Source organism: Macrosteles quadrilineatus, unplaced genomic scaffold (assembly GCF_028750875.1).
Source record: "Macrosteles quadrilineatus isolate MER2022 unplaced genomic scaffold, UCM_ALF_1.0 Scaffold_9__3_contigs__length_116548681, whole genome shotgun sequence".
NCBI lineage: Eukaryota > Metazoa > Arthropoda > Insecta > Hemiptera > Cicadellidae > Macrosteles > Macrosteles quadrilineatus.
The window spans coordinates 92,767,603-92,782,969 of NW_026542602.1; the positions used below are offsets into that span (position 1 = coordinate 92,767,603).

At 33.2% G+C, this 15,367-nt stretch overlaps 1 protein-coding gene across 2 annotated transcripts in view; it reads left to right on the forward strand.

Moving 5' to 3' along the window:
- LOC129002017 (regulating synaptic membrane exocytosis protein 1-like) overlaps positions 1–15,367 on the forward strand; it is a 286,069-nt gene that overhangs the window by 178,296 nt on the left and 92,406 nt on the right. The gene's annotated exons all lie outside the window — the stretch shown is intronic.

The following is a 15,367-nucleotide window of genomic DNA, read 5'->3' on the forward strand; positions in this document are numbered from 1 at the left end:
GCTCAACACCAAATTTATGAGTCTGTAAACTTGGCTAGAGAGGCTCGACAGCCAAAGTTAGTAGTCTGTACACTTTTCTAAATAATGCTCAACACGAAAGTGAGGAGTCTGTACACTAGTCTAAAGAATACTCGACAACCAAAGTTAGTAGTTAAAGCACTGGTGGTTTTAAATAGACCAAATGTTAAGAGGTACAGATACACTTAGAGGCTTTTGCAATCCACATTGCTTGTTTGACTTTTAACCTGTGCTTTGGTATACAGCTACTTGTAAAAGAGGGTTTTTAAACTTTGGCATCAAAGCAGCTGTGGTATGCTGTTTGACGTATTTTCATTCGATTTGAAAATAGTCCCAGACTTCGTAAAAAAATTCATCAAATCATGTCAATTAAATCTCTAGGTAGGAGCTTTTTGAATAAGTATTTCCTTAGTATTTAATAGGCCAACGGTTTCCTTGAATAGATAAGAGATGGATGAAAAATAGGTTAATTTGGTAAATAGATGGCTCAGTTGTTTTCTACGTACTGTAATGTCAAAGCAGTTGTAGGTTCATGTTCAGACGCTTCCTTTATATTTGTATCGTACTTTACTCGTCCGGTAAGCTTTACCGTACTCGCACGAAAATCTGTCGTGTTCGCACGGTAAAACACCACTTACCGGGCTAGTAATGTAATAGACTATTACGGTAGAGTGGTAAAAGGCAATATTAAGGCCAATGGTGATAATATTCCAGGAAAGATATATGTATTGCAAGGCGTACAGATTCGATGGATTACAGTCTGACAGTAGAGTTCAGCGTTTAATGCAAACTCCTCATTTATAAATCCCAACATTCGTTTCTGCCCATTCATCACTTTGTGTGATTCTCCGTTACCTCCGACTGTTACCTCATACAATTTTCATATTTCATCACAAACCATTGTAACACGAATCTTACTTAGGCTCGTAAAATTTGCGGGCTGCAAAATTAATTTTCAACACCAACATTTTGGATTTTCAACAAATCAACAGTTTTGAGAAATAGTAAAATTATTAATTTATCAGCGACACAACATATGAATGTGAATATTGTATCCAGGAAATAGCCTTTAAATAATTCATTTGTGTTGACTGTTGGTATAGTAAAATGTTGGTTATTTTCATATATTACACACGGCGCTATATTGGACATTGTGCATTAAAAACACTGTAACAGTTTCAAATTTATTTCAAAATTCTGTTTTACAAATGTATTCCTGTACGTTAAAATGTCAATGAGACAAGAGTACGATGTTAACAGGTTTATTTGTGTCAGTCAGTTGATGTATTATTCGTACAATCGAACCGAAGTGTTATCACCTTTTCCAAGTTGAGTTAAATAATTTATTATCAAGGATATTCCAATTTCTATTTGCCTTTAATATTGCAACAAAGATTTTAATAACAATAGTGGAAAAATAAATTCATTTTGCACGTAATATAACTTAAATTAAATGTTATTCAGTTTCAACCAAATGGTAAAATAATAACACATTAACTACTAACCACATACTGTAACTAAGTTTATAAAAAATCGTAGATAAGATATATTCTTTTACTTTACGCTTTCTAAAGAAATGAAATCAATCAAACCCTTAGAAAAGAGTATTTATGTGTTTAGTTTAAGTAGAAAACTGAAGTTTAACTTGAGTCAGAAAACTCTACAGTCCTATGATTCTGAGGTATATGGTCAGTTTATGTCACACGCCTCACGCCTGGACCCTATAAATTCTTTAGTTACTTTTAATACACCATTTAGAGGATCATACTACAAGTAACACATCTATTTCACGTGAATGCCACTATAGTTCACACATGCAAGAGGACAACCTGTTGCTTGGTTTTATTCACACATTAATTCTGGACGGATTGCCTCAACGTTTGAGTTATTTACTTCAGCCTCACTTGGTTTATATATTTGAAAGCAGTGGTCAATATTTATGGGGATGTATAATTAACTGTGTGTAGTTTAGTTATGTGTTGTTTTATTTAAATGAGAATTACATTTCTATGGCTGTAGGATTTGTGCTGTTAAATTAATATTTCACTTGGAATTTCCTTCAAAATCTATATATTTTATTAAATTCATCAACTTTAGGGGGATAAAGATAGTTTTAATGTATTATTTTACGATATTAAATAGAAGTCGATATCATATATTTTAACCTTGACATAATAAATACATCATCGATTATGCCCATTATATGAGGTGCAAGTGCAACTAATTGAAGAATCAGTTGTCACGTTATTTTGTAAGTTAGTGAGTGACAATCCTGTGAATTTTGTAAATATAAAGTAACAATCACGCTCCTATGTTTTTTATATATATATATATATATAATCAACCCCATATACTTTATTCTATTTCTTATCACTAGTTTGACATATCATACTTAACCGAAATAAATTCATATTTTGCTGACAATAACCTTTTAGCGAATTTCCCTATAGGGAAGTAGCTATTACCGTAGGTCTCATGGTAAGACTTAGGCCCGGGACCGATTTACTTTTTCATTTTGATGTCCCCAGAGGCCAAAAACACCACTCGTTCAAATTTGTATATATGTATATATATATATATATATGTGTGTCCGTGAACACGATAACTTGAGTAATTTGTATCCGATTTTGATGAAATTTGGTTTGAAGGTGTAAGGCGGGATAAACTTGAATGAGTTTGCGATCCAGCATGATCGGACCATGGGAACAGGGTTTTATGGGGGGTTTTATAGGGTAAAAATTGGTTTTTCTCACTTTTGACCCTCAAAACACAAAATTTCCCAATTTTTCTCTAAACCTTCTTAAAGAGCTTAAAAAACAAACAATTTGGTATATCAAAGTGTTTTTGTACGGTTATTGGTTACGGAGAAAACTAAAAAAATGGTAAATTTAAAATTCCCATGTTATTCTTATGGAGAATATTGTAAAATGTTGTAGTTTGCTTGTTTATGGATATCTTTTGATCAAACTTGGCAAATATATTCATTTTATACTAAGCAATAATTATTTTACTTAAAACACACACTTTATTAGTTTCCTTGTAGCAGCAAACCTAGGTACTCGTTAAACCTAATGTTATTTAAATAGATCAATTGAAAATCAATGCAGCCAAATGGAAATTCGCTTAGGCGTCAGGTTTGCTGCGGCGGGGGTATTTGCTGTTTCGTCATGGCTTATGGCCAGTAACTTCTGCATTCATTTTAGATTAGGCTGCAAATAAAATAAAAGCAATCCATAGTGCTCATCGCTACAACATACCTGTATTCTATATTGAATACGTTTGGCACAGATTATTTTATTTAGGAGTAGATTAATATTGTTTTATTTTGCATTGTTTGTCCTGATCTAGCTCAACATGACCCTCGCTCGGTGACCCTTGTAACTAGTTTTCGTAGGTAAACATTGCGGACACAATCCAATCACTGAACCATTCAGTTATCATAGTCCCGAACATTACCCTTAACTGTAATCTGTGTTGTTTTACCAATTGTTTAATGATTTTTGCCATTTCAAGTTTTATCGTTGATTTTCACAAACATTACCATAAGTTTTATGATGCATATACTTAAAATGAGAACGTAGTATAGTATTAAACATTTTTGAGAAGTCCCATACAACTCAATATCTAACTACGTTGCTTCACTTATAAGTTTTTAGTTGACTGCACTTGTAACTCTAATTAAAAATATCCTTAATGATTGGAGAAATCAACTGGCCTAACAAAAATTAGTGACTCTCAAAACTTGTTTAAGCTACGCTAATAAATCCATTCACATTTTATAAACTCTCAGAGACAAAGCTTCGAAGAGTTCTAAGAGCACCTATTTGTATGTTAAGCGCTCGACTTATCGGGCCCACATCTACTTGGCTTTCAACAGTTAGTTTTGCATTACAACACACGTTGCATAACAATGCGATACTGTTTATTTTTCAATTCGAAAATAAGTAATAAAACTGCAGATTCATACGTTTCTTTCCCTACTTTTAAAGGATTCATGCGAAACATTCAACCACAGAAAATACAGTTTTGATTTAACTATCCTCCCTTATATCTCGCCGGATATTGAAGAGTATAAGATAAAGGAGCCTTATACATATTTCAACTCTCTTTGACATTGTCCAGGAAAATCTTTGTTTAGCTGACTCAAGAAATCTGTCGTTCTAAAATTAGAATGTATTTTACTCGATCTTTGCCATTTTGTTATCCAGTATTGGATTTTTTTTATGATTATACAAAACAAACAAGTGCCTTAAGTACAACGGCAAGTGAACACAATTTTCATTGTATGGTGTTTATAGGAAGCTAAAGAATGAAATAGATTGGCTGCGAAAAAATCATTTCCATATATTTTTATATTTTGGAGCACAAAATATCGATATATTTACAAAACCTAAAAACTACGGATGTTTGATTTCTAGAGATAAAACCATTGACTAATGAATATAAAACTATGGAATTGGAATTGGTATTTATTTTGGAAATGGAATAGTCTTATTACATAAAAGCTTATGTACATTCGATTTACAAGCGTTTGTATTTATGAAAGCTAAGACTAAAACAAATGAAAAAATGAATTATAAACCTGTAACAAATCTGCAATTGATTTTGTACTTGCTTCAAAACCGAAACATCAATGTAAAATGGTATGGTATCGTGACTAAATTGAGTAGAACCAATAAATTCATATAACTCTTAAAATTATTAAGTTTACTTAGGATTGAATTTAACAAAATTAATACAATTCAATAATAGACCAGCAAGATCATTCAAACAAGTTTTTAACGCTTGCTTATCCTTAAATGACTTTAATTCTCTTGGGAAAGTGTTTCGTGTAAAAAATCTCAACGCCTGCGCAACAATCCATCAAGAGTCGGCTCCGTCATTGTCAATCGAACTTTTTTAACTGAGTCTGAACAGAAAAGTTTCTTTGTAGTAGGAAAAGAATAAAGGAGTTCGGTTGAAAAACGAGTGAACAATGAACAGTACAACTGATTCAACTATATTTCTCAGTTTCATCAAGCTTTCAAAGTTAGATATTTAACGAAACATAAATTTTATTAGTATCAATGTTGGAAACATTGACGGTAAAAATGTCTTCACGGTAGGACAGCATGAATAAAACATTGACTCTTAAATAATTCATGGTTTGCGTTAAGAATTCATAAATTGGGTTTTTGGTCGTTTTATACATTTTGTTGACTCAGACTTTCATTGATAATTTAATTATTCAATATCTCACATATAAAATATCTTTTTGAATTTTTTATATAATTGGTCTTTTTACAATATTTATATGACTATAAAATATATAATATAAATAATGTTTGCATCTTGATAAACGGTGATCAAGGAAATTGACATTACTACGAGAAGATAAATGTGCATGTTAGTTATAGGAAGTAATAGGATGCATAAGAAAATCAAGTTATCGAAAAATTATCATGAATATAATTACACAGCTCATACTAGAGTTATTTCAAAGCAGGAATTAAAAAATATCGGAAATGGAAAATACAAAGATTAAAAATATAATTAGTCATCTAATATGCATAATAGCCTCATGTTGGGCTATGTGACATACGCATTGATGTCTGATGTGACAAGCCTATTGCTGTATGCTGATAGGCCTATTAGGGTTGCTATTAACCCATTTTTGTTTTTGACTTAAATACTTTGCTATATCAAGAAGTTATTGCCAATTTTATGAATTGTCTTGGTGAATATCTTTATGATCATGAACATAAATATCGTTAATATAAAGATGCAATGGATCTATTGAGTGTAAATAACCTGTGTGAAATAGCTGCAGGACATGGGGCTAATTTAAACTGATGTGAACGATAACTACATACATGTATGGTAAAATTTCGTTAGAGTTACTTATTTATAATTATTTATGCCTGTTAATATTTTAAATACGATTTATTACAATGAATACCATAACAACTTTTAAACCATTTCAGATGAATGAAGTGATTCTCAATATACCCATGTAATAGTAATAGCGCATTTTATGTCAGTATTTTTGGAAAGCCTCATTCGTGGATCTCCTTCAAAAACAAACTTTATACAAACAATTCAATAATTAAGAGCATGTTGAAGTTTGAGAAGGTAAGACTTAGGAGGCTAAGTTCGATAATTAATTTGTTTGAACATTGGGTAAACAGTTTTTACATTGTGCAGTTTGCAAGTTGTTAGTAGTAGCTAGGAGGAAAATTAAACCGAGAGAAATATGTGTATTTTGATAAATTGATCAATGCACCATACAGACCATATGGATCCATGGTTGAAAGAGTTATTAAACTAAAGCCCAATGATTAGGGACAGCTGTGTCCAGTTTTGAACCATCTAAAAGCTACATACTTTTTTCGGGATCGAACCAGCGACCCTTTGATTACCAGGCCAGCACTATAACCACTAAGCTGTCCAACCGTATAACAGCTACAACAGAGTTACAGATTAACACCGAAATAATAAAGATATAATTTCGGATACATTATAAGAATTTGTAAGTTTTATTTAAAATAAATGATTTAAAAAAATTGATAGGAAAGCAGGTTTACCTTTTAATAAGTCCATAGAGCCACATAAAATGCATCACAAAAGTAGACATTTTTGTGGTCACTTACCACTTTTTCAACCACTGGAGACTGATTTTTTCTCCAGTGATTGAAGATTTTTTTTACTTTTGTGATCTATGTTATGTGTCTCTACGGGCTTATTAAAAGGTTAGCCTGCTTTCCTGTCAATTTCCTTAAAAATGTCTGGCAAATCCCTATCTATTTATCAGATTATTTAATAGAAAATCACTTCTAAAATTCGGACACCAAGTATGAGAATTTGTTACGATTCATACCCAATTTGTGTTTCATAAAGAAACAATTTTTTCCAAAACAGCTTGAATCCTAAATGAATATTATTTGAATATGATTATTTAATCAGAACATCTATTCCTGAAATACTGTCAAAAGGAACCATTAAATGTATAAAATAAAGTAAATTATTAATTATTTCTAAATATTTGTGAAACAAATTTATCAATCATTAAATCAAACTTTCAAATACTAGGTATATTTAGCCAACCTAAGACTAGAACGTATTATATTAAAAGGCATTACTTTCCTATTAGGAAAGCAAAACAGAACGGAAAAGCTATTTATATGTAAAACAGGTTGTGATAACTTTTAAGAGGACATGAAAGCCACTTGATTAACTATAAACTTCCTCCCTCTCTGCTTCTTATTCTCTATTTTTCGATCGTTACCGATTAGTAAGGTTATAATTTCTCTGTTTTTGATAAATTATCTCTAAGGTGTTTGAAACCGAAGTGGGGGTTTATACATGTTACAACATAAGACTGCTATATGAAAGATTTTACGTTACAAATTTTACTTTTATTCTGAATCTACAGCAACCATGTCTGTTATTAACTTTATGTAATGTGTTGCTCGAATATATTGACAAAATTTTACGTCAAGAACAGTTTACTTTTAAGGGAAGTTATCAAATGCCTTTAAGAGTATAGGATAAGATAGTCGTAAATGTCGTCCAGTATATTTGTGGTCCTGTTTCTGGGAAACCAGATAAAGTTTTTTATTAGTAAAATTGTATAGGATTGTTAATAAGAGTATTGTAATACAACCCTACATTGTTTAAGTCATTATATAACAATTTGCAGTTTGTTAAGTTTGAACTAATTGCAGATTTTTATTTTTTTTTATTCTTGTTCTCATATATTGAGAACTATTTTAGTTAAATAGTTTATCCAATACAAACAACAAAAAAGACAATAATGAAAGTGTGTTAGAGCGAAATATACATGCTGTGTACTCGAACAAACCGAGTTAAAGACTTTTCACCGTGTTTTCTTATATTAAAGAAACTATCGAACTAAATATCCCCCACCTACCTTTCTTGGGGTTTCCTTCTTAACGTACTGGTTAAAAGGTTTTTAATATTTAATGACCTTAGTTATATGTGTGTTTGTAACTACATTTGTCAATTAATTTCTTTAAAACACAAAAAGTCGTAATATATACTTTTATAAAATATTTGTTTGCAATAAATCTAATGCACGTGCGTACGGATTTTAAACCCCCTTCAACTGGTACAGCTTCTGAACTGCCTGGACGTCCATTTAACTGTGTATTAAAGTATGTTTAATATCTACTGTATACGTGTATAGTTTTCTAGGTAGTCAAATGGTTATAGAGCTCGCCTTCAAATCTTGAGGTTCCTGGTTCTATTCCAAGTGAAGTTGATTCTACACACAGGTGCCTTGGCTATAAGTTGCATATGCACAGAGGTCAACCTGGGTATGGACCATTTCCATTGGCCATTTTTCCATTACCACACAAAACATAATAAATGCCAATGGCATCTATGGACAAACACAAAGAGTTTAAAACATTACTTTTCCCGATATGTACTAGGTACGATCGTGAATACAGCCAGAACTTAATAGACAAGTTCGCAAGGAACTAACTGTGCTGGTCAAACATTGTAACAGCAAACAATACGCTAGTATGTCAACGGTAACTTCAGTGATATGCAAACTGTAGACAACTTGGATGCTTGTATTTCATATTGATTACGGTCCCATACAGTAACTGCTTCGTGCAATTTGTATTGTATGGGGAAAGTTGGCACAGGAAGACTAGTGGGCCTTTCAATGTAACTGTTACATGTCCAGTGCCGGATTTACCACTAGGCCGATTAGGCCGCGGCCTAGGGCCGCAAGCAAAAGGGGGCCGCAGAGGATTGGGAAAAACATTTTTTAGATAAAATGTTCAAAAAATAATTTGTTTTAAACCACCAGTTTGCCGCGATCACAGGTGACCATAATGATGTCTCCGTGGACCGAGGGAGATGTTCACGATGGCCTCGGGTGCCTGTGATGATGTCCCGTGATTGCGGCCCGCGGGAGACGTTCATGATTTAGCCGCGGCCGCGGGTGACGGGGATGTGTCCTTATGATCGCAGCTTGCAGGAGACGTTTACGAAGTAGATGCTGTATCGAGTTGTCAATGATGATGTCCCCGTGATTGCGGCCCGTGTGCGGGAGATGTTCACGATTTCGCCGCGGCTGGGGGTGTCAATGTGGATGTCCCCGTGGTGGCTTACCGAGGAGGATGTTTACGATTTCGGCACGGCCGCGGGTGACAATGATGAAGTCCCTATGATCGCAGTCCACGGGAGATGTTTTAACACGACTTTGCCGCGATCGCAAGTGTCGATGATGATGTTCCCATGATTGCGGTCCGCGGCAGATGTTCATGATTTCACCGCGGCTGTGAGTGTTGATGATGATGTCTCCGTGATCGTGGTTCACGGGAGATGTTAACGATTTTGCCGCGGCTGGGGGTGTCAATGAGGACGTTCCCGTGATGGCTTCCCGAGTGGAATGTTTACGATTTCGGCACGGCCGCGGGTGACAATGATGAAGTCCTCATGATCGCAGTCCACGGGAGAGGTTTTTAACACGACTTTGCCGCGATCGCAAGTTTCGATGATGATGTCCCTGTGATTGCGGCCCGCGGGAGATGTTCACGATTTTACTGCGGTCCCGGATAACTATGATGGCTTTGACTTGGTTTAGGAGAGATGTCCACGATTTCATCCAGGATCACGGGTGTCGATGATGACGTCCCCTTGATGTATAGGAGATAGTCACTATTACTTCCGCCTTCCGCGATCGCAAGGAATTTTCACCACAGGGGGAGGGCCGCTCAAGTAATTTGGCCTAGGGCCGCAAGTACCCTAAATCCGGCATTGTACATGTCAAGTAATGAACAATTTAGAATGATTTTTCTTTCAACTAAATAGCTGCCTATTCTTAACCAAACCTCATACAGTAATATCTAAAAACTATTTTTTTATTACATTGAACCATAATTTTTATGAGTCATATATACTTTATTGCTTTTGTCAATTACTTAAACATAGGATTTTGTCTCGTCAATTTTTTTATCATATTGGTGATGGCAACACTAGACAAAAAAGCTTTTAATTTTATAAATCATCGCCATTAAATTCAAAACGTCGTAACCTTCCACGGCGTAAAACATATTCGGAAAATATGAGAATATACTATAATTAAGTATTTTGTCCAATTTGATTGATAAGAAAGAGATAATGAAGGTCCATGGTTCTTTAATCGTTATAAAAAATTAAACTGACCAATGTCGTGTTATCTCTGGTAAGCATCCCACGTCTTATATTGTTGTCAAATCCATAATGTTTGTGTGCGGTTTGTCCAGATCAATGCAGTGCCAGGCACAACTCCTATAACATGTGGCCTTCTTACTTCAAAGTCAACTCACCCTAATACTTATTTGGAATCATGCAAATAGTTTTAGATAGAAATAATATTATACATAGCATTGAGCTCAAGCAGTTATAACAGGCCGACTGATATTTAGTCTTCAATCTTGATTTTAGATTTTAACTATAATCAGTTTTACTTTTCAAAATTATTTTTTTTAGTTTCTAAGATACTTAGTATACCGTTAATCAGTTGTACTGCCAAAGAGGTTTTCAATTAATACATAATTGTATTGTTCGATAATTACATAATAAGTTATCATTGATCATGTATTTACAATAAAGTATATTAATTTTAATTATAAGTAGTTATAATATTGTATTGAATGAAGCGGATCAGTTGCAAAGAGTTAAGGTTTTTCTGCTTCTGATGTCTGCTTTAGGAAGTTCATCGCAGCTGTTGCCGAGTTTCATTTCTACTTTTCATACAAAAACTGCTTGATTGTTTTATAAGCCTACCACTCGGTCTTTCGCCATTATGATAAATGACTTTGCTTCTTCTAACACCCACCAAGTTGGTTACTCAATGCTTAAAATACAGGTTAGAATAGTGCCAATAACGATATTTATATTATACTAAATTAGTGAACTAGACAATATAAATAAATATTTTTGAGTCAATTTATTTTTAGTGAATACTCTTGATAAGGTCAAGAATTTAATGAGTTTAACAAGTGTATAGCAGAGGTATAACTAGGAAAATAAATTCATTAAAAAATCAAGACGTAAAGGATTTAGCATAATTTGTAAGTAGATAGTATACAATCAAAAAAAAAAACTTCAAGTTGAATACCTTTCAAAAGAAATCCTTTATTTATTTTTAAAAAACTTGAAAACGTTTTCAAACAGATATTTTTAGACTAATTTAAAAGTTTTTTCACGTATTTTTTTTATAAAAACATTTTATGTTGAGTATGTCTACTTTATAAAACTCTTTACCTTGTGAAACCTATTTTTATAATGCAAAAAGGAAACGCTTGGGTCAAATATAGGTCAGGTTTGTAAGTTCTAAAGATTTTCGTGTTAGTCGGATTTTTTTCTAAATTGGCATTGACTGTGGAGTCCCTAGGGTGATTACATGATTACATCCTTACCAATAAAACTTACTTGCTACACATGAAAAAATAACTAAATAATTGACCCGGACCAAAGACAGTCACTGTGTGACCTACCCAGCTGCTTTAACAAACACAGGGGCCATTAGAACATTTAGCCAGGTGACATGTAACAGTTTGTCAAGTTGTATAACATTGATTGATGTCTGCACCCTCAGAATCGTCGGAGTAGACTAACGACGGGGTTTGTGTTAGTTCAGAAGAGCATAACTGACGTACGGTTTACTAATTAAGTTCTACCATGGATTAAACACATTTTCTATACAGTTACTCACCTTATGGTTTAAAGACAATTTCACCGCCAGTGTTTATAGACAGATTTTAATGTAGCCTATGTTTTTCCACGGTATTTTACCAACGATTAAATCTATTTCGACAAAGCGGGACTTTTTATAAACTTGAAATTCAAATTGAAATAGTATTTAGCATTTAAAATGACGGAAAGTGTATAATTAAGTATTCAAAGGTGATGTGTATATAGTTAATTAGAACGAAGGGACACAATAATTAGCTTTTATGAGTTTTTCCCAGTGTGTAATTGTTGGTAATGGTCATATGTTTGTTTTAACATATGTTCTTTATTTAGATTCATGTTTGCTTAGTTTTATTAGAGGTGTGATAAATTTAGTTTGAATTGTGTTTCTTGGATGTAGTAGGGTTATTAAGGTTATGTCAGATGTAGAATTGAAATAGTCCAATTTTAAGTGGAGCTGAAGCTAACTCCTTGCAAAGGGGTGTTCCTGAGTTTGAATAAAGCTTTATGAATAATTTTAACGTGATTTCCTCAAAAGATTCTTGAATATTTTTACTGTCAACTCTGCTTGACCGTTCGCTTATTGATGGTACGGAGGGAATAACACCATTATGAAATTCCAATTTTGGGCGAAAACGTGAAAACTTTGAGCCATGATGGGTGTTCCACTATCTGTAGCCCCCTTCTGGTATTCCATACCTTGCAAACAATTCTTTGCAAAATATTATCAGGCTTTCACTTGTACATTTTACTATATTTGTTCACTTCTAAAAATTACGTCTGATGCATCTGCTCTTTGACTAGAGAAATTAATTAATTTAATTGATGTCTGTCGTAATGAAGCTGGAATCACAACTTGTTCTCCTTTGAGAAGGATCCTATCCTCTACACTTAGTTCATCACGAATTTGCCAATATTGTTTGGGATCTTTGGGCAATTGCTTCCTCGTAATAGGCCATCAAGACCTGTTGATCATCAGCTTAAAGCCACACGATCGATATAAATATTCTACTAGAGTTTAAATAATCCTAGAATCATATTACCAACCTCATTGTATGCCGCCTTTGGATCTTGAATAACGCCATTTCAATATCAATTACATCAACCATCTACGAGACGGAGCTTATAAATCTGAAGGTAAATAAGTCAAAGTACACTGTATGGTAAATGTGTACTTTGCCTAGGCAATAACTCAGCTGTAGTCATATTGCGTAATAACCTTTGTAGGCTCCAGTGTGTTGAAGATTCTTGCGTGGAAATAAACTACATATCAGCCTTACTATCGCATATCACATGAGTGCAATCTAATAAAGCTTATAGTAGATTTATTTATCAAATATTTTTTGCTCCCATTCTACTATATATTTCACTTAGTCCGTATATGTTATGTTAAATTTCACTTCAGACTAGATGAATGAATAGTTTTTTTTTGTTTTGTTTTTTTTTTTTTTTGTAGCAGGTAATGGCATGTGAGACTACCCTTCAACCAATAGATTCCGGTGTATCAAGTTGTTTACATATTCAACAACAATAATCATAGTATTGACATTTGTGTAATTCCAAGCGAGGTCGTTATCGAGCTCAGATGTTGCATTCCGCTTAAATAGGTAGAATTCTTCAAATGTATTCTTTGCCTTTGTCTTAAAGTAAAAGAATATGATGGACAAATTATTGCAATAAAGGTCATTTTTATTACAAAAACATTTAGAGGTTAAAATACGAGAGATGTGGCCATCAGACAAATTATAGTGTTTTAAGAGAGATGTTTCAAAGCGACCTGTAATTTTAACAGTAACTACTAGCCATACCATGTCATGGTATTCCCTTGGCAACCTCGTTGTTATTAACAGGTCATATGAATCAAACAGTCTAAACTGTGCTGCAAACTACAATTATAAAGGCCAACCTTCTGTCCCATTTAAACTGCACTAACCCAATTCTCCAAGTCAAATATTGACTATTCAACTTAATAGCTTTCTATCTTGTCTTTATTAGCAAAAACAACCATCAACTAGGAATAACCTACTTCTTCGAGTGTCAAACTGACACATTATTGTATCTTTATTAAAATCACCTTTTAATAAGGTATAGGCCTATACTTACCTTATTGAACGAGCAGATGTAGTATATCAGCCAGGTGTGTATTATCATAGCTCAAAGGAGGCTTTAATGTTATTTAACAAAAAATTCATAAATAAACTAGCACATAGCTTATGGTTCGTTAAAACTACACGATTCTAATTATAGACAATTTTGAATCCTGAATTCTTTCTTAATGTTTGTTGAAAATGTTTATTTGAGATCAAAAGCGTGGCATATTAGCTACATTCCTTGCAATTCGTATTGATGGTTTTTTTATGGTTTAGCAAAGATCTTGAAAATTTTTTAATAACTATTCTTAAAAGTAGGCTTTTAGGGAGATATATTTTAGTAACTTTTGTGCACATCATAATCAAAATTCAAAGCTTTGCAAGATTTTTTTTCATTACATGTACTAAACATAAATGTAAAAAATGTCCCCATAATTTTTTAATCATAATTTGTAACATAGAACTTTTCAGATTTCAAGAAAGACTAAAATTTTAAAATACGAATAGTATACTATACAAAATCAAAAATAAATAATGAAAAATATGTTTTTACTAAACGATTGATTTTAAACTGAAGAGTGTGTGAAATTTCTATGGGTTATGTGGTGCCGAGTAAGGTACAAAAGGACAGTTAGTTGGGTAAAGTATTTGAGTAGAGCTGGGACCCCATTTGTGTGTGACCACTTTATGCATCCCTTGGTCGTGTTATATCACCCAACCCACCTGGGTCGACCTTCCGTTCACCCCGACCCTCAACCAGTAACTCAACAATGTGAAGAAAAACTATAGAATGTGTCTCCACCTTTTACGACAGTAATAGCTAAAAACATACACAATCAAATTAGTTTAACCCATAATCAAAATTAAGTTAATCAAATCCTAAGAGGGTCAGTAGATTTTAAATGTTTCCTTACATCCCAGCGTTGGTTAAAATACTAAGCAGGTCTCTTTTAAAACGTAAAAAAATATATTTTGATAGTTAAAAGCGTCAACTTCTATTCTGTGAATTTTAGTTTATCCATAAAATTAAGATGTGTATTAAGCTATTTCAACCTCAGTGTGATGGTTACTAAATCTGAATTGATAGTGGTAAAAAAAAAGATAAGGTGAAGTTCAGTAAACGTATTATTTCTTAACATAAATAATTATCTAATTCTAACCTAAATTTAGACTGTTACAGATTGATGTTTTAATCACTGGTAAATGTCCTTGCACATGTCATCTGAATTCGTAACTTAAATTGTTGTAACGAAGGATGTCCTTAAAGTGGACGATATCGCAGTAAATGCTTTGATGGCAACAACAATGATGTTTCTGCTGTCAGTTCCTTGTGCACACTTCTGGGACTGATTGTCTCCAATAACGATTTTCTTCGATCACTCTCATTTTGCAAATGTATACGCTCTTAATATGAGGATATTTCTTTTATTTATTTTTAGCTTCTCCACTCTTGAATATAAAAATCAGTCATATAAGTTTGCAAAAATATGAACAATCAAATCATTAAAACACTGTGTTGAGATTTTTTTTCCTAAGAAATGAAATGGAGGTAATATATGAGAAATTTT